Here is a 19,288-nt window from a genome sequence, read left to right as displayed (position 1 = left end):
AAGAGCTTTTGCTTTAGAAAAATCTACTGCTCTGTCAGTGCTGTCCTGAGCAGTGTGGGCTTTTCCCATGATACTCTACACACAGCCACATCTAGATGTCTGGATGCATTGTCTTTTATTCATATATAACTGTTCAAGGTAGGGGTGTAACGATACTTCGTATTACGATAATTCGCGATGCAAAAATGTTACGATGCGCATCGTAGAGAGATGGGGATATTTTACGATATGTTTACTGTAATTCTATTCGTTCAGCGGTCAAGACACTACCTGCTCTGCGCCAGCGCGTCACGTGTGCTTATCTCACATATGCGGTAGAGAGAGAAGCACAAGACACAATCTGTGTCTCCAAGTAGTTTACAAAGCATCATATTTTCCTTCACAATCGCCGTTAAAACACACTTGTAAACTTGAAGCGCGACTGCAGGCGAGTCACCCCGAAACTCATTACAAAGGCAGCACAAACGTTTTTATATGCCAATGTTAATTTATCCCCTAACGTGAGCTGCTGCATAACGTGATATGCAACAAAGACAAAAGAAACCAGCGCTGTTCCGATCAGAGAAGCGATGAAGTGAGTCGTACTGTACATTAAAAGATCGGATGACATGCTAAAAAACAAGTATGTGATTTGCATGATTGAAGAAATGTAATACAGTTTATGTATTACATAAATACATTACAAATATGTCTTTTTGAAAGATTTTTCTCATTCATTACTGTCTCAAGCAAAGACAGCGCAGCTTCAAAGAGACACTTGAGCGTGAGCTCTGACAGAGCGTTTCATTGGTTGAATGTACTGAATGAACACGCCCTACACTGAACGAACGAGTCAACTGAGTCAAAATGAGACTGAATGAACTGCTACATGTCGTTCATGGTCTAATATTCTCTGTTATAACAATGCATATCCAGTAGTTACTCAACTTTTCTGAAAAATAAAGGTAATGACCAGGTTTAATTTAATTCCAAGGTAAAGTAAATTATGTCGAAACAGTTCAATCTTTGTATGGAACATTTCATTACACCAATTAAATGAGTTAATCCAGATAGATTTTAGTAGACTAATATAAATATAATGTAGATTTCGTCGACTAAAAATAGACTAAAACTATGATAAACTGGGATGACTAAAACTAAACTGCATTTTAGTCAAAAGACTATGACTAAAACTAAATAAAAATTTGCTGTCAAAATTGACACTGATCTTAATTCTAATTTCAGTTAAAATGTTAAAATTCTTTATTAAGTTGTATGTGCAACAAAATAAGTTACTGAAAATGTTTATTTAATATTTGAATTTCAGTTTCATTTTTGAATTTTGTTAAAAATATCGAGATGTGTATCGTATCGTGAACCCAGCATCGAGATATGTACCGAATCGTGAGCTGAGTGTATCGTTACATCCCTAGTTCAAGGCGAGGTGTCTCTGTCATTGTTAAAAAGTAGAGGAGGGAACTGAAACCAAGAAACAAAGTATGCAAAATATAACAGAGATTTTCTGTTGATGCTGTGCCAACAAGCAATAGCACAGGGGAAAGAAAAGAGCGAGGAGAGCCAAGAAAACAAACAGAATGACTATTAACACTTCCAACTAACACTTCATAAATAGTGCAAACCAAGTAGGCACAGTGGCAGTATCCGTCTTTGCAAGCTTTGAGAATAGTATTTTTAGTATAGGCCATGTGTTTGATGTGAGAAATACCATAAATATGCCATTAATAAACTCATAAATTCATTATTTTAAAATCAGTTTTCTGTAGTTTATATTGCGCAAAGGGAAAAAGCACACATTACAGGCTTAAACAAACTGTTCACCCCAAAACTCAACTTTCATATGTAAAAAAACCCTGCTAAGATATTATTACAACAAAAGTTGTATTCTATAAAAAAACAGCAACTTGTTTGGAATAAAATAAGGATGAGTAATTGCAAAAAAATCATTTTGAGCTATAGACAGATTTCTAAACATTTAAGCATCTCTGCAGGGAACATGCACAGTAACAAAGCAGTGTGCAAAGCTTCAGAGCATAACAAAAGAACGACAGCTGTGTTCAGCTCTCAGCATGGAGGAGGATATTTTATGACATGAGGTGCCCTGTGGAGAATGAGACTGACACAAACAGGTCAAAAACTGACTCGTTTGTTTCAAACTGAGATCAAATTCAAGTCGGATTCACTGAGTTCAGTTTTTACTTATCACTCATCAAGACATATTACAAATTAGTCTGCAAGAATGACAGCCATCACATTGGCACAAATATAAGTTAAATGATGACATCACCTAAAGATATAACAATCTCGTCCATCTATACAACCACAACCTTACAATGTGTACCACATAATAAACTGTTTAGACAAATGGCCGTGTTGCAATCCACCCCCTGACACGGAAAAAAGCACCTCGGTACACGCTCTACAATTCTTATTTCAAGAATAAACTATGGGCCTATATTCAGTTCCTTAAGAGCCTGTGAATGATCTAAACTAGGGCTGAAACGATTCCTCGAGTAACTCGAGTTATTCGAATACAAAATATCATCGAGGCAATTTGTGTTGCCTCGAAGCCTCGTTTAATCCATTTAACTACAGTACACATGGAGCACTGCATTTCCCCACGGACCCTTATTACTAACACACAGCCCGCTAAACTCTGTACATGTTACAGGGCTCTCAAGTCTCACGCATTCACCGCGAGACGCATGCATTTTAGTCTGTTCACATGCATGTCTCATGCTGATAAATAAGTGATCGCTTATTGAAATGGTGAACTGCTATTTTACTTGGTTTTAGATTTAGATTCAATTTATTGTCATTGCACATGTACAAGTACAAGGCAACGAAATGTGACCTCTGCATTTAACCCATCCAGAGAGTAGTGAACACACGTACCCCCGGAGCAGTGGGCAGCTATCACTACAGCGCCCGGGGAGCAAGTAGGGGTAAGGTGCCTTGCTCAAGGGCACCTCAGTTGTTACCCGCCGGCCCTGGGAATCGAACCGGCAACCTTCTGGTCATGAGTCCGACTCTCTAACCATTAGGCCACAACTGCCTAATGTCTATTTTGCGAGTGAAGCTTGTTTTCCGGCTGCATTGAGTCCATAAAACTACACGCGGACTTGTGGACGCCGAATCCTGTTATTTACACATCATCTGTCTGTTCTGCGTGTCTGAGTGAATGAACTGCACAGTTTAACATGCTACACGCGTGATGCTCATGAATTTGTCTGCGTCTGCGCTGAATGAGGACATGAACTTAATCTCCAGAGTTGCTCTCTGAGAGTTCATTTCATGAATATTTTACTGAGTGAAGCTAACGCCCTAAAAAATAAGCGTCTTCCGATGACCTGCCAAAATAAAAGTCAGATTAACTCGGTATTTTTATGTGGACAAATATATTACTATTTAATATAAAAAAATAAACAAACTAATTTAGATAAACTAAATGCATCATGCATAAGCTGAAGTTAGTTGTTTACCTTTGAAATTATTCTTTCTATTTTTATTAATGTTTCATATTTATACATTTGTATTAGGCCTATATTTCATTTTGAATGTAATATGGCAATGGAATGTAGTAAATGGGTTTAGTTTTCACAGATATGAATTTATGCAATTTCAGCAATAAATATGTACATTTTTCTAAAAAGTAAACAAATTAGTTGTGCATTTTAAGAGACCCGTCTTATTTTCTCTTGTATATTTAGTATTGCTCTTTAATAAAGAAAACATACTTATTATCCGAATATAGGGCTGTGCAAAAATATCGATACATGTAACTATCGCAATGTATTTTTTTTCAATAGTGTATTGATAGTGATACCTCTACTATCGATATTTTTTTTAAATCATGTCATATACATACTGCCAAAAGTAAGTGGAAGCGAGCATGGCGAAAAATATAAGAACGCTTGGAGCTCTCAGAGCTGATGTGTGGGTGTGCTTTGGTTTTCAAAATAAGTCATGGAGTAATGAGTTATATACAATAATGCTGTTTGTAAGCTTCGCAAGTCATGACACAAGTCACTTGGCTACTGCCGTGCATTAGACAAAAAGTTTATTAAGAAAAGTAACAATGACATTTATTGTGCTTTCACGGATGTGACACCAACACATTTATAGCACGGATGAAACAGGGGTTTTATACTGCCCATGTTCAGTGTTTTAACTGTAATGCACCACAACAGCCAAGTGACTTGCGTGACCCACCTTATTCCCCTGTGCTACCCACTTGAGGGGCGCAATCCACAGTTTGAGAACCCAAACCTCTGATCTAAAGGTCCATGCATCGCACATCATGGCCAGTCTTGCAGAGGTAAGGGATGTTTTTACACGTATCCTTACAGAAAACCCCCGGTGGTGCACAGCATGTTGTATTTCTAGCTCTACTTTTTACATTTTCTATTAAAAGTATTGCAATATATCGCAAATGTGTATCGTATCGAAATACATAGCAATATATTGTATCGTGACCCATCTATCGTGATATGTATCGTATCGAGAGGCACTTGCCAATACACAGCCCTATCCGAATACCCGATTAATTGATGGAAAATCAGTAGAATACTCGATTACTAAAATAATCGATAGCTGCAGCCCTAATCTAAACATTGTTCAAGTGCTTCCTAATAAGTTTGAAAAGGAAGCTTAAGACAAGGCATTTAGAGAAACAGACCATCATTACATTGATAGACATTCTCCAAAAAAACTGTTCTAATAAGCCATGCAATGAAGTCACTGAGTATTTGACTTTGTTTAGGTTATTGGAAGCATTAGCCATATTAGCATACAGCAATACTGTGCACAAACTCTTTTTTGAGCGAGAGGTGTAGGAATTTGTGTGCGAGTAAAAAGTGAGAGATTTTCTGAAAGACTATAAAACTCAACAGCAATGATTTGCACGTTGGTTGGCTGCGCTAAGCTTTAGAGGCTGCTCAATTCTGCCCTGCAAATAAGTGTCACGCACAATTTCTAATAAATTAAATTATATTTGCCCCAATTCATTATCAATGGATGTACTACACCCTATTTTAAATAACTGCATAATAAATGTGACTCTTTGATCTTTTCGCTTGCACTGTTGCACCACTTTTTTTGTATATTGCAGTTTAAGAATGGCACTAATTTGTTCATTTTTGAATTGCAAAAAACTTTGAATCTGATCACTGTACAGACAAAAGTTGCATACACAGTTTTGGACTGACTTTGAACTCAAGTTCATGCTTAGAAATTAGGGATGCCATGCCAAAATTCTAAATATAGTATTCGGTACAACCTCCATGGTTCAATACGCGCAGGTAAATGTCTGTTTTCTGGTTTTGCGTTTAAATTATTTCTGTGCGCTTAATTACTCTCTGAACTGGCTCTGTCCGTATTTGTCTGTATGTCTGTGCGCTGAGATAGATAAACGCATCCCCATGAGTAAATATCTAATGCCGAATGGTGGTCGAGCGATGAAGCTAGACTGTCTGCAACACAAGGATAAATGTGCTGCTGACGAACAGACGCGGGCTGGCCATTGGAAGCACCAGAATGACTTCGTAGCTTTATTGTATGCCCGTTGTACCAAAGTGATAATTTCCGAATTTGGCACATCAACACTATTTCATGTGTTTTACACTGCATACGAAAGCAGCACGTTTGCGTTGCTCTCACACAGCACATGCAGAGAGAGCGTCTACAGCACCATGCAAAAGTCCGTTTAACGAAAGTTGTGCCACTCGGTGGCCTTTCGGACAGCTATTTACGTCAAAGCAAGAGGGCCTTCGGGTAGCTATTTAGCATTGCATTTCTTCCAATTTATTGTATGCAGTGGCGCACCTTGTTAATATATATATATATATATATATATATTCTCGTTTGCCTTTCCCATTGAGCGCTAGTGTTTGCAGTGTTAAATGCGCACTGAACGTTGTCTGTTTACTTGCATTTCAGCAATCGCAAGTTTGCATAACGTTATTTTAAAAACTCTGATGTGCAAAACCTCATCAAGAAGCTTATTTTACTGGCATGTCAATGAACAGTAAACCAGGAACTGCTGTGAGCTTCCAGTGTAAATCTTCACATTTATTAAATGCATCAGGAAGTTGTACAAGTTGATTTTTGCTTCAGGATAATCAAATAAGTCAAATAAAGTAAAATAAAGAGAATTGCAATACAATATTTTTTTTCTTAACGTTTTACTGTTCCTGTCACATAAGCATAGAATAATGAAAAAACACTTATGTGCCAACTTTGCCAAGCAATCAGAACCGAACCGAACCAAAAACCGTGTAAAAAAACTGAGGTACGTATTGAACCGTGGGTGGGCTGTATTGTTGCATCCCTATTAGAAACATCATGTTCTGTGATGCAGTGTGCTGCCCTACTTGCGGTGTAATGTACCTCGCCTTGTATGTGAGTGGCTGTGAAACTCAAGACTCTGAAGTTGTAATCTTGAGAATGAAACAAACACCAATACTGTAAGTTTGAAATACTTTACTGCATTAAGTGTTTATCAGACTAGTGATAATGGCTGCTATTAAAACAGTGCTCTAAAGAGGTTGATAATAGAAAAAAATAATGTTCATTTGCCACTCTGTGAATTCAAACCGCTTAATAAATACACAACACACAAGCGCCGCCTACACACTATCCATACACACATGCAGACAAGCGCTGTAATAACAGACAGGGCTGATAACACACAATAGCAGTGGTTGTGGCAAGGATAATCTCCTCCCACACACGTGGGCTGTGCCGAACAAGCTGCCAACCGTGTCTCTCATCCCTACTGCCAGCAGGCCTCCAACGCACAAGTGTGTTTGTCTTTGATGCCATGTGTTTCTGAACTACCAGTAGGCCTTGCGTACATGTGTTTGTGTATAGGAAATACTGCCACGGCACTACAGGAACCCGATAGCATCTAATAGCCTATAAGTAATATGTCTCGCTGTCAGAGTCAAGCCCAAACGTCAAGCTACTTTAGATTTGCCCTGAGGAGGGTGTACAGGTAAAATTAGCTACTGGCAAATGATCCTAAGACACACTAATTGAAAGCTTTGCAAAATAAAAATTTACACAAACTATCCTGGCCACTGAAATTAAAAGTAAATGAGGATTTGGGGCTGTCAAGCTGCATGTATGTTAACGTAAAATATAAATAAAACATCCATATATCATATTATGTGACTATTCAAGCCGGTTGAGCTATTATTTGAATCGCAATACATGTTTTGAACAGCAGGGGCCGCTGTGTTTACTGCAAACTTGGAAAACGTGGATATGCTGATATTTCTTAAATGTAAAAAATCCAATAAAAGCACAGACAAAGTCTTAGTATGCTTATTTTGAAGCGATTTTTGTATCATTCATTTTTTATTTGATTTAGAATTTGATTTGTTATTTGACATAAAATCAAATTTTCTTTCACAAAGAAACGTGCAGCATTTAAGAAATAATAAAAGGGCAGTTGTTAATTCCTAATTTGTCTCAACTCATTTTGTAAAAATAAATCGTGAATGAATCGTATCGTGAGATCAGTATCGTGAATCGCATCGCGAGCTGAGTTACATCCCTAACAAATAGGAAAAAGTAACTGTTTTATGGCAATCTGAACAGGAAAGCCGAGGTAGGTTTACAGTTAGTTTCAATTGGAATTGTTAAGGGCTGTGAGGGTTATACGCGACTGACTGAAATCGTCACTGCAACAAATGCTTTTTCATCTAATATTTAAATTTCTGACAAGTTATCATTATTTACTGATGTTTATTTGAATGTTTTATATGCTGTAGTGTGCCGTTTTACTGACGATGTGTGCATTAAACAGGGACTGACATTAAATTCTCTTTAATGTCAGATATCATATTTCAAAATGCATTTAAATAAGGTCTATATATAGGCATATTTCTTTTCCACTCGTCACGTGGTTGCAACTAGTAAATATAATTATATAAATAAGATTTTTATATATTATTTATATATAAATAATAATATATATATTTCCCAACCACCGCAACACCGCGGTTAATTTGTCCATAACCACCGCAGTGGTAAAAAAACTGCCACTGTCACAGCCCCAATTAGCTCTGATTTATCATGCGCAGTTTGTCAGTGAAGGACGGTTAAATATTGCTGCATCTGAAAGCCAGAGGGCGCTCTTGTGCAGAAACTCCATATAAGCGGTGCAGAAGAAGTAGTACTATAGTTCTCATAAGCCGTCTCTCATTTTGGAAGGCAGCGTCCTCTGGAGGTCTCATTTGAAGCCTGCTACGTCATCGAGGCGGTCTCATTTCATAAAAGCCGGTAGGACACTCCGTATGCACCCTTCTAATGCGACCTACTTTCACGAGAATTCGGAGGACACATAAGGTGTATCCTTCGTTGCTAGAGATAACCCACAATTCTTTGCGTCGGCCAACGTCTGTTATTTGAATAAACGGCAGCAGCTGCACATTCAATCAAATATGTGGTGTTTATATTTTAACAGTTTACAATTTGTGTCACGTTTTTTGAATCTTAGCAGGCATATGTAGTAAATAGGTTTACAAGTGTTTAGTGATTTTTAAACGTTTTAAAACAGTAAGGCAAAATATATATATTAGGGCTGAAACGATTCCTCGAGTAACTCGAGTTATTCGAATACAAAAAATCATCGAGGTAATTTTTGCTGCCTCGAAGCCTCGTTTAATCCATTTAACTACAGTACACACGGAGCACTGCGTTTCCCCACGGACCGTTATTACTGACGCACAGCCCGCTAAACTCTATTCATGTTACAGTGTCATGCATTCACCGTGAGACACACGCATTTTAGTATGTTCACACGCTCACACGTGTTTCTCATGCTGATAAATAACTGATAGCTTATAGGGCTGTGACGGTTGCCGTAACAACCGCACCACCGCGATGGTAAAGTGCCATGACGGTGGTGAACTGCCACCGGCGGTAGTGCACGTCACTCTGACAAATATAGGTGTAATAAATATGAGAGTTGCGATAACGATTGCTAGTTGTAGCCTTTCAGTTGTGGGTGGTTTTATTTAAAAGATTTTAAATTAACAGAAATTATTGGCATACGTGTCCGTTGGTGCGTTCGAGCGCAGGCCTGCACGGCAAAACCCAGGTTATTCTGCGGCTTCTGCAATGGATCTTATTGTGAAATGAACAGATACGTAAAATCAAAACTGGCTATGACCCGCTTGCTTAGTGTCGGAGCGCGCGCAGGTTTTGCCGCGGTTGCGGAGAGACATCTCTTCATTTGCGCTCCTGTGCACATCTTCTGAACGCGCATTTAGTGCAGCTGTACACATTTTAATCTGGACAATGTCAACAAGTAAGTTTCACATCAACGAGTCGGAAAAAGTAAAGTTTTTATGGCAATCTGAATAGGAAAGCCAATGTAGGTTTAAACAGTTTGTTTCAAATGGAATTGTTAAGGACTGTAAGGGTTAATACGCCACTGACTGAAGTTACTGCAACAAGAGCTTTTTTATTTAGTATTTAGCTTTCTTATATCATTTAAGTTTTCATTATTTACTGATGTTTATTTAAATGTTTTATATGCTGTAGTGTGCCGTTTCACTGATGGATTTGCGCGTTAAACATTGACGGATGTTTCATCCTCATTTATTTCAGATATCATATTTCAATTATTTAACAATTTCAAGTATTTAAATAAGGTCTATATTTCTCTTCCACTCGTCATGTGGTTGCTACACGCAAATATAATAATATAAATATTATTTATATAAATAATATATATTTCTCAACCACCACGGTCGATTTGTCTATTACCACCGTGGTGGTAAAAAACTGCCACCGTCACAGCCCTAATAGCTTATTGAAATGGTGAACTGATATTTTACTTAGTTTTAGTCTATTTTACGAGTGAAACTTGTTTTCCGGCTGCATTGAGTCCATCAAACTAGATGCGGACTAGTGGACACCGAATCCTGTTATTTACACATTTCATCTGTCTGGTCTGCGTGTCTGAGTGAATGAACTGCACAGTTTAACGTGCTACACGCGTGATGCTCATGAATTTGTCTGCGTCTGCGCTGAATGAGGACATGAACTTCACCTCCAGAGTTGCGCTGAGAGTTTATTTCACAAACATGTTATTGTTTGAGTGAAGAAACAGACATACTAAAAAATAAGGGTCTTCTGACAACCTGCCAAAATAAAAGTCATAGGCTATTGTTTGAAATTATTAGTTCCATTTTTATTCATGTTTCTTATTTATATATTTGTATTATATTGCATTTTGAATTTAATATGGCAATGGAATGTACTAAATGGGTTTAGTTTTCGCAGATATTAATGTATGCTATTTCAGCAATAAAAACGAATTGTTCTAAAAAGGAAACAAATTAGTTGTTTTACTCATTTTTAAGAGACCTGTCTTATTTTCTCTTGTATATTTAGTATTGCTTTTTAATAAAAAAAAGTACTTATTATCCGAATACCCGATTAATCGATGGAAAAATCAGTAGAATACTCGATTAGTAAAAGAATCGATAGCTGCAGCCCTAATATATATATATATATATATATTTGTTTAACTCTTTTGGCATTGTTTAGGGTAGCAAGTAACCAACTTTTTACCTCTTAAAATCATGTAGAAATAATTTTAATGAATTTGACAGGTGTGCGAGTGCAACGTGTTGTCATAGCAACATGTTATTTAGTTGAAAATCGTACTAAAACGTACGAATAAGACCATACGAATTCACACGAATTAGCCACCTCAACCACAGCACACCTAAGGATTAGTGATATTGGACCAATCCTCCAGGCTAATTTGCTGGATTTACAACAGTGTTTGCTCTTCGTCAGGTTCCTGATGACCCTTCGGGATTCAGTTTTTCAATAATCATCCGACTGTACATAATCTTCCAACAGCCCAAAAGGGCTCATGTGACGCCCCTTTTCATCTCCCTCCACTGGCTACCGGTTGAAGCCCGTATCAGATTCAAGTCACTAATGCTTGCCTACAGGACTATCACTGGATCTGCACCGACATACTTTCACACCCTCCTACACTCCTACACCCCATCAAGATCCCTGCGTTCTGCAAACCAGCGGCGTCTTGTACTGCCTTCCCATAACGGAAGTAAATCGCTTTCCCGCTCATTCACAACTCCTTCCTGGTGGAACATTCTTCCTAATTCGGTCCGGTCAACCACATCTCTCACAACATTCAAAAAACTACTTAAAACCCACCTCTTCTGTGAATACTTGACAGACAGATGAAAAAAAAAAAACACTAACCCTCTCGCTTTCTCTCAACAGGTAGTGGGGTCTAGTTTTTGGTAAAACTAGTAACTTTGTATTGGCACCTATTGCACTATTGCTCCTGTATGACATATCGCTTATTGCTCCTTATACTCTTTGTAAGTCGCTTTGGATAAAAGCGTCTGCTAAATGACTAAATGTAAATGTAATCTTTCCCTCCAGTGGGCTGTTAACAGCTATGACCGGATGAAGTCAGTGAGTTGTATTTCGAAAATCTGATCAATTCGTAAACTAACTCTAAACTAAAATGAACCATTGGTTTATAAATGCAACTTTTTTGTTATTTCGGAGCTTGAGAGCCACAGTCCTCTTGATTTAATATGAAAAATACCCTCAAATCAAATGTTCCACTAAAAAAAAGTCAGCCATACAGGAATGACGTAAGTGTAGTAAGTTTGGCTATGAGCTGTCACAACTCTAGCAATTATCACTAAATGTTTTCTTCCTGACGAAGATCACTCTCCACCCACGTTCAATGCGACAGGGGGATGGGCTATTCTGGTATTCGGCGCAAATGCATCTCTCTTTAGAGAGAGAAAGTGTTTTTAACACACACACACACGCTCACCCACATGTATGAGTTAAGTGAGGAGTGAAAGTGTGGGGGAAGGTGAAAATTAAAAGTTGGGGAAGAGGAGAGGATAAATTGGAAAAGATTAAGCCGGTTCCCGCTTCTCCTTTACCACGAGTCTCTCTGCTAGAGCAGTTTCCGCTATGATAGTCAGAGTACGTTTACTCTGATACGTACTCGTGATACTGGACTCTACTTATTCTACATTTCGAAAAGATTTAGAAGGTCTAAAAACAGAGATGAAATGTTTGGAAATGCCATTCATTCCTAAAAGGGAGTTTATCAAGAGAATCATCCAAAGGGAAAACCATTAACTATATCCTCTCTCTCCTATTCATAGACTTCTAGAGAGTGAGCGCATGCAACAGCTGTGCACAGATATTCACAATGACATTTCTCTCGCAAGCAAACCGATCACATCTTTTCTTCCATTAAGAATGCTCGGAAACTGCTGAAGGCCCTGATGCACCATCAAAAACCCTTTGGATTTGAAAAGAAAAAAGAAATACGCAATGAAACTTACCTCTCAACGTTTTATTTTACCCCCTGCGAATCAGTGCCTTCAACAGTCCATCACCCGCCTCTTTTCACCTGATGATAACAGACAGCACGTAGAGACCAGCAAAGCAAAAACCGATCGTGTCAACTCAACAAGTCCCCAAGATTCTTCGAAGCCCTGTGCAGCCAAGAGTGGACCAAACTCTAACAGCGTCCCTCCCCCGGTGACGTCAACAGCCAGTCACGTGACCGCATAAAAAGCAGAAGCGAGCGAGTGTTGCCCTGGCAACAGGCAGACGGTTCTGTAGTGATTTCAATAGGTCATCTGTCAGAGGCTGTGCTGAATGAGACCCTCACAAAACCACAGTCTAATCTTCAGCCAAAACGAGCAGGAGAGAGAGCGTCGTAAGAAAAGCTTCAGTGTCGAAAGGAAGCTGCGATCGGCGGTGAAAAGAAACCGAATGGCAACGACAGGCAAAGTGTTAAGACAAAAAAAAAAAGTATGCAATGCACAAAGTGTCCGTTCTGAGTTATGAAAAGCAGAGTAACACATTGAGTTTTCAGCAAAACCAGACAGAAATCTCTCAATAATAACAGGAACAGAGGCAGTCGGGTGCTGAGTCAATGGTTCCCATGAGGCTTTGGACCAAGATTATAAACATTCTTTGGTAATCGGAACCACAGAGGAAGGCAGAGGATAAACAGACCTCAGATTTATGATGTCAACAGTACTCTAAAAAGAAACATTGTGTTATCCAATTGCCTGAGAACTACAACGTTAGTGTGATGCAATGTCATCAAAGCGGCCTTAAAATGGAGAGCTTTTTACAATTACATCAACCTCAAAATCAAGAGAAATTATGAATTACACCAGCTGACCAGCGTATTACAAAGTCTAGTTTCCTGTTTAACAATACCAAACACTACTATTACTATTGACTTGACAAACTAATGCCAACATCGCTGGCTATCTCGTATATGGTATACGAGAATATAAACAAGCTTTAAGAGAAAAACCAAAACTTTTTAAACTACAACCAACAACAATCATCATTTTGGGGTAAACGCAACTGAATTCCAGAATTGTATTGAGGTTCTAAGTTGTTAGTTTATCTTTTTAACACCATATCATCAGAAAAATAGCAAACATTTCTCTAAACTTGTCAAAAACATACAAGGATCTGCAGGCTGCAATGACCTGGCAGCCCATGGGGCGAGCCATCATCTCTGGATTCCTTTACAGACAACGGAAAGAGACGCACTTGGGTCTCTGGGTCACCGTTTCAGAGTGAACCCGCCCTCTCTCTGGCCCATGAGCATGGAAAAAATTTCTGCTTCTATGCAAGAGGTCTAATTTGAATACCATCTGGTGGCTAGTTGAATAGAGGTATCCAAGCTTCTAAAATGAGGCAAGAAGTGAAGACAACAGAAAAAGGGCAAGGTCAGGAAATAAGAGCACCACAGGGGGGGAAGCTCTGGCACTGCATGGAAAGAGGGGAAGCATCCCCTAAAGGGATGATGGGTAGAGTAGAGGGAGTGTATGCTTGTGGGAAAGACTGATATTTGTTTATGACCAAACACGAACAAATAAGTTGCCAAATGAATGAAAACATGCAACTGAATGCTTGTGGTGAGCAAAATATTGAAACTTGCTTTGGGTGGGGAGGAGTGTCAAGAGGAAGGTATTTATAGTCCGCATAAACATTACCAGCTGCTTAAAAATAAGGGAAAACGGATTCCTATAAATGTACTTAAAAATAGCTAATGAATCCTTTATGCTCTATTCAGTGTAGGGATGCACAGATACCATTTTTTAAAGACAGAGTGCGAGTACAGATTTTTTTTACAGTACATTAGCCTAGTATCGGGCCCGATACCGATATTGGTATCGGAGCATCCCTAATTCAGTGTCGCATGAAAAATCATGGTTTAATCAACTGAACATTCTGACATTCTCTTTATAAATCATGTGTTAAGCTTAATGTTCTTGGGGTAACTCTCCTGGTCCTGAATCACACTGAACAAAAACCAAAGGTGACTAGGGCACTTTGAAATCCATTTTAATTTCTCCCAAATTCCATTTTTTCCGTAATTTTTTTTCTGGATTCTGTGTTTTCCTTTTTTTACGATACAATAGTAATATTTTTGCCCCCATGAAAAAAACTTTAGTATACTATAGTATTCACTCATTAACTACAGTAAGACACCTAAATACTACAGTGTTTTTGAACCTTGCGTAAAAAATCCATAAAAATATGCCGTCTTTAAAAGCATTCAGGCCTACTTTAATAAAGGAAATAATATACCAAGTTTATACAGCGTTTCCCATACAATGCATTTACTTGGGCGGTCCACCCAGGTATATTAATGGCCACCCAAGTATATTTGACATCACATTTTGTAATTTTTATCCATCCATGATAAGGACTGTATCTGTGATCGATTAACTAGTGGACAAACAGCGCTTCCACGTCTTCTGTCTTTCCTGACTTGTTTGGTGTGAGTGGCGCGTGGCTGCGTGCGCGTGCGTCCTCTTCTTCTGTGTTCGCATACACTCTCTTCCGATGAGCTCCATGTGTGTGCGAGCCCTCGGCATCTCTTCTGCGCGTGTAGTTAGCTCCATGTAGTGTATTTAACTGTCACTTCAATTTAAAATCTAAGAAGCATTCATAATACAACAACACACTGTTGAGAAAGAGCAAACAGCATATGTAGATGTACTGTATTGTGATTTTGTCCGATGATGTTGCGTTTATAAATCAGGATTTTAGCAGCAGTTAAAGTGACTGCTGGAGGCTTTCAGTTGTAAAATATAGTATAATGTGACAGATCAGAGAGAAGATAAACAGATATCAAGTGCTAACACTAACACGACGCAAACGTGACGTGATGACGTCACAAATATGCCAATTAGTTCGTGACGTCACCAGCGCTGTCAAAAGTCTGTCAAAATCCTGTGGGAAACACTGTGTATACATGTGGGTGTGTCATAGTTAATTAAAAGTCGGCATGAAAAAGTTAACGTACAGCGCACTTACACGTGCAGGTGTGTGTCACCGCAGCCAGAACTACTCCAGATATTAGGTTTGTCAAACATAATGCAACGCTGTGCGTAACGATCGGCTTTATTATAATAAAGTACGCAAGGGTGATTTAAAAGCATAATGAGCGGTTTACTCTCATATTGCTCTTGTATGACAACGATACATATGTATATATATGTAGTATGAAATATATATTGTATACTACATATATATACACACTAGACATGTGCCGATATTCGGTAATGCGATTAACCGCGGTAATGGATTCGCGCGATGTTGTTATCGCTGGCACTTTCAAATACCGCGAAAATATATAGATCAGCATTTTGATTTTTAGAACGCGTATTTGTTTATTTTTGATCAACTGGATTAAAGTACACTGCGTGCATGCTACGTAGGAATGCGCACTCTGATCTAAACAATCCCATTCCCCATGTGGAGATGCCTACGCGTGTGTGTGTGTGCGCTGCTGAGCAAAAGACGCGTGCGCACTCTGATGTAAACAGTACCACACGGAGAGGAAGCATGGCGGAAGGAGGAACGCTGCCAACGATTTATCTCCCTTCTAAAAGGGTGAAGTCTGAGGTTTGGAAATATTTTGGGTTAAAAGTAAGCCGAGTAATGATATTTGACGGTGTGGCAGAATAATTATTTTAATTATACATTGATGGAACGCAATAAAGTCATACACTGTCACAAAGTGCAAGTGAATTTGCTGTTTATAAATGTTTAGCTTGCTATAATAGTTAACACACTGGCTTGGCTTGTTATTCAAACAATAATAATAATAATAATAATATGAATTGTAGTACTAGCGTTGTACAGACATAAGTATATTTAAAAGCAGTTAACAAAAGTTGTTCTTTTGCAGTTTGCACTTTATTCTGTTTGAATAAACTCACTTTATACATCATTACTGTGTGTTGTTTTATTTATATTTATTTGTATTTAATGTTTGAGGTTCTCTTTATTATTTAAAATAAAGTTGTTATCAAGAGGAAAACACTGAAGTTGGTTTATATTTTCAACCTGCATTTCTCAAAGAATTGAATACTGCGATAATACCGTTTACCGCGAGGAAACCTTAACCAATTAATCGCAGCATGGAAATTTGATACCGGCACAAGCCTAATACACACACATGCATTGCACAGCACCTGCACTGTACATGGACACTTCCCCACTCCCCTACACTATTTATATTTATATATTGTTTATATATAGTTAACCTTCCTTCCTTTCCTCTCTCTTTTTCTCCTCTATTCGGACAGACGGAAAAGCATTACACTGCATGTTGTACTATGTATGGTTTTGTATATGACGAATAAACTTTGAACTTGATATCATAAGTGTATTGGTCTGCGCAGCATGCATGAAATTAAACGCATCTAATAAGCCACAGACTGAACATTACGATAGATTCTGTTGTGCTGAGAGAGAGATCGCTTTGTTTATGTTTACTTCAAAGCAGTGGCATCGTAATGATGAAAGCATGTTCAGGTGAGAAAAGAAAGTACAATGTGATCGCAGGCCAGCAGGGGAGTGGGACGGGGGACAATCGTGCTCGGGCACGGTTGAAAGCAACCGGCTAAATGTGAGCACGCCCTTAATCTCTTACTCCAGTCTCTCATCGTTTTGTCTGCTCATTTGTCTGTACATACAGAACAGCCATGAATGCATTTCTGTGTGGCTGAACATAGGCTCTCTTAAATTTGCCTGTCAAGATAACCAAAGAATGCCTGTCTGAATTCCAGCTGTAATGTCAAGGCAGCACATTAGATAAGGCAGCCACAAAGATACAGCAGCACTTACTGAATCAAACAGCAGAACAGAATCAAACTACTGCACACCACACACACTTCAGCGTGAGATAAAGCTCTGTGTTCCATAAGACTACAAGTGAGAGTTTGGCTTAAAGGGAACTAAAGACTTAAGGAAAATAAAAAACAGCAAAAAATGACATGGGACTGGTACATCATGTCTCACTCAAAGGTGGATGGGTCAATACTCAGGTCTGATGCAACAGAATTTCCACACACCTCAGAATCCCAACTAACAAAAGCTTTACTATTGTCCACCACGAGCAGTGAGTGGTAAGAAGTTTCCCTATCTCTACATGGGACTCTCGAATCATTTGACACTACTGGTCTTCAGGGTATCATCAAGATTCAACCATAGATTTACATCCACAATCTAGTTTTCTACTGCGGCAGCTACCTGAGTTTTTCTTAGTCTCCCAAGCACTGACACTTAAGTGAATTTCCACACAAATGTTCTTTACATTGACTGAATTAACCTTGAAAATCTATCACTGCAATGGAAAAACAAGCTGAGTTGAAACAAGCTGCCTGCACGGCTGCGCTTTTTCAGACTATAGTCACATGATGACCAGTACTAAGGGACTGAAGAGATGGCATTTATAACAAATATACACTATATGGACAAAAGTATTAGGACGCCCCCTTCTAATGAACAGGTTTGACAACTTTAGCCATTTCCGTGAACAAAAATCTTAATGCTACAACATATAATGATATTCTAGAGAATTGTGTGCTTCTATTTGTATAGCAACAGTTTGGGCAGGGCCCTTTTTATTCCAACATGACAATGCCTCTGTGCACAAAGATTTAGTCTAGTGTGCAGGTTTTTCCTGCATAGAAAATTTGGAAAAAAAAATTAGCCTGTCAAATTTTGTGCCGCCTCTGTCTCTGGCCAAAATTTTGTCGGGTGTCTTCACAAAAAAACACTGCGTGTATTCTGTCAACAGCATTATCCATGCATATTAATCCCTGCAAATAACTGTTGATAGTTTGTGTTGTTAACATTATGCACGTACACACAGATTGCCAACAAAAAAAGTTTGACTTACCGCGTGTGGTTCATGTCCGGCATCTTTTAACGCTGAGACTGCTTGATTTGACTTAAAAACATTTCTGTTTGGTTGAATAAATATAATGTTTTATATAACTTAATAAGTGTCATTTTCATCTCATTTTTATGTTTTAATATGTAAAGTGTTTGGTTAAGCCACTTAAAGGTACGGTAGGCCTACATGTCAGGGCTCCAGACTGTGACTAAATGGTCGCATTTTGCGACCAGTTTTGTGACAGCATAAGCATTTTTTACAAGTACCTGCAAATTTAGAATTTCTTCTAGTTGTTATTTAATGTGGAAAGACTAGTAGAACTCAATAAAATCACCTAAAAAAAACATAACACAATAGGGCTGTCAAAATGGTTGAAAAATGAATTCGAATTTTGTACATAAAGTAATAATAATATTCGAATTATAAAGAACTAGTACTATCTAAGAGAAAAAGTACTGTATTATTTTCTAAGCCCACAAGAGGGCGCAAAATAAAAACCCAATAATATTAACCAAATCAAGCACCGCATTTTCTTAGTCAAATTTTTTTATTGAAACGAAACTGCATGACTTGTGCATAAACACTTATTTTAAACATTCCTAAATTCAAATAGAATTTGTTAAATGCGTTTCTCAAAAGTGCATGTAGATTTGTGTAAGAGCATTAGAAAAACACTTCAACAGCTGGTATTTATATAAACACAAACACGAAGCAAACTGCCGTTAAACTATATCATTAAGCTTAGAAATTCGATTGCACACTGTACCCCGGGAAGGAATACTGTAGCGTGGGTTAAGAGCTAGAACAAAATGTTTGCATATGAATTCGGTCAACATTTTAGTTATTTCTTCCTGTTTTGCAGCAGGTAACTTAGTAGCTGTGTAATATTTGTGGTGTAAAACAAAGTTACCCTGGATTGTTTTAATGCTGGACCTCAGTCTTGACATTCTCGAGAAAACTCTCAGGATGAGAAGACTGCATGTGTGTTCTCAGGTGAAATTAGATTGTGGAGTGATACAGGAGCGATTTCTTACA

The 19,288-nt window shown here is 38.3% G+C and overlaps 1 protein-coding gene across 2 annotated transcripts in view; it reads right to left on the bottom strand.

Annotated features, from left to right (window-relative positions):
• The window catches only part of ncalda (neurocalcin delta a), a 60,527-nt gene that overhangs the window by 21,296 nt on the left and 19,943 nt on the right, over positions 1 to 19,288 (bottom strand). The window contains exon 1 of one of the 2 annotated variants that reach the window (XM_057340098.1): positions 12,369 to 12,554. The exons of the other annotated variant lie outside the window; for it this stretch is intronic. The gene's annotated coding sequence lies outside the window, so the exon portion shown is untranslated. Of the gene's footprint in view, positions 1 to 12,368; positions 12,555 to 19,288 lie in introns of those variants that run through there. 2 annotated transcript variants of the gene reach the window in all.

This window comes from Triplophysa rosa, linkage group LG8 (genome assembly GCF_024868665.1).
Source record: "Triplophysa rosa linkage group LG8, Trosa_1v2, whole genome shotgun sequence".
In the NCBI taxonomy this organism is placed as follows: Eukaryota; Metazoa; Chordata; class Actinopteri; order Cypriniformes; family Nemacheilidae; genus Triplophysa; species Triplophysa rosa.
This window is presented reverse-complemented; position numbering and strand designations above follow the sequence as displayed.